This window comes from Penaeus vannamei, chromosome 15, assembly GCF_042767895.1.
Source record: "Penaeus vannamei isolate JL-2024 chromosome 15, ASM4276789v1, whole genome shotgun sequence".
In the NCBI taxonomy this organism is placed as follows: Eukaryota; Metazoa; Arthropoda; class Malacostraca; order Decapoda; family Penaeidae; genus Penaeus; species Penaeus vannamei.
Window position 1 is genome coordinate 43,077,007 of NC_091563.1, and position 2,046 is coordinate 43,079,052.

Here is a 2,046-nt window from a genome sequence, read left to right on the forward strand (position 1 = left end):
AGCTGGGTCTACTAGGAGCTGGTTAAAAGGATTTACTAGGACCAAGTAAATAAAATCTGCTAGGAGAGGGTTAATAGGATCTGGGACTGAATCAATAGAAGCTACTAGGAACCGGTTAGAAGGATCTACAGGAAACAAGTCAACAGGACTTGATAGGATCTAATCCGTAAAGGAGAGGTTCTTAGAGGTAATTATAATAGTCTCGAATTAAGGAACATGTTGCTTAATCCAGGTGTCGAGAGCAAAATGTCGAGAGAAAGATGTTGAGAGAAAGATGTCGAGAGCAAGATGTCGAGAGAAAGATGTCGAGAGCAAGATGTCGAGAACTAGATGTCGAGAGCAAGATGTCGAGAGAAAGATTTCTAGAAAAAGATGTCGAGAGCAAGATGTCGAGAGTAAAATGTCGAGAGCAAGATGTCTAGAACTAGATGTCGAGAGCAAGATGTCTAGAAAATTTGTCTAGAAAAAGTTGTCGAGAGCAAAATTTCGAGAAAAAGATGTCGAGAAAACGATATCGAGAGCAAGATGTCTAGAAAAAGATGTCGAGAGAAAGATGTCGAGAGCAAGATGTCGAGAGCAAGGTGTCTAGAAAGAGATGTCTAGAAAAAGATGTCTAGAAAAAGACGTCGAGAGTAAAATGTCGAGAGCAAGCTGTCTAGAAAAAGATGTCGAGAGCAAGGTGTCGAGAGCAAGATGTCGAGAGCAAGATGTCGAGAGCAAGGTGTCGAGAGCAAGATGTCGAGACCAAGATGTCGAGAGCAAGATGTCGAGAGCAAGGTGTCGAGAGCAAGATATCGAGAGCAAGGTGTCGAGAGCAAGTATCGACACCAGTGAAGACAGTCTCTCCCGGAAATGCCAAACGCCGCTTCCGATTTTGAGAAATTAATGAGTGACCTTCGCGAGCGGCTTCGAGGGCGAGAAAGATCGCTGCCAGAATGCTCAATAAAATCCGCTGTGACAGTTGCCGAAGAATGTATTTAAAATGACACTGAATAATTTTACAACGGGGGAGAAGGTGGTGTTTCAGGCACTTCGAGTGTTTTCCAAAATTGTTTTTTTTTATGAAATTCTGACGAAGATTCAAAATAAAAAACGCGTTATTTGCTTTTGTTGAGTTGTTCTTTACAAATTTATGTTTTTTTTTTTATTATAGCTGTGAATCAGAATTTTGATGACTATATAAGGACGTTTGGAAAGAGGAAAGGATGGAGTGAGGGAGAGAGAGAGAGAAAGAGAGGGAGGGAGAGAGAGAGAGAGAGAGAGAGAGAGAGAGAGAGAGAGAGAGAGAGAGAAAGAGAGAGAGAGAGAGAGAGAGAGAGAGAGAGAGAGAGAGGGAGAGGGAGGAAGGGAGGTAGAGAAAGAGGGAGAGGGATAAAGAGAAAGAGAGAGGGGGGGTGGCAGACGAACAAAAATACTGACTGACAGACAGAAGTAGACACAGACAATCAGCAACAGAGACGGAGAGAAAAAAAGGGTAGAAAGAGGTGGAAAGAGAGAACCAGAGGAGAACGAGATATAATAACTCAGAGAGTATATATCTAGACACAATAAATATAATAAAAATTCAATACCTTTATTTCTACAGCCTACACTCGTTCCTGCAAAGTATATATATTGTCTCTGCATGGATGCCAAATATCTACAAGTTGCATCATGTTGCCCGTGTAAGTAACATGATGCAAGTTTCTTTAGCAACTCCGCCTGCTGTCTGACCACAAACCCAACGCAACCTGGCAACTGTATTCACGACTACTATTGCAGAACTAAATATATGCAAGCAACCGAACCCTCATCTGCAACAAACATATATCTTATTTGTTTTATTTCTCTTTTGTGATATACTTCAATATGCCTAATACAAATATTGGCTGTTGTAGATAAGTTTTCATGTGTTTTACTTCTCATACCACGTGTATTAATAGTTACGACCTCTGATAAGTGTCTAAGGCTTAAGACTAGCGCGGGAATCAAGCGACACCGAGCCTAAAAAAAATCTGCATACCCCGTGGTCGGATATTTTCAAAATGAAGTTATCCCGCGGTTTGC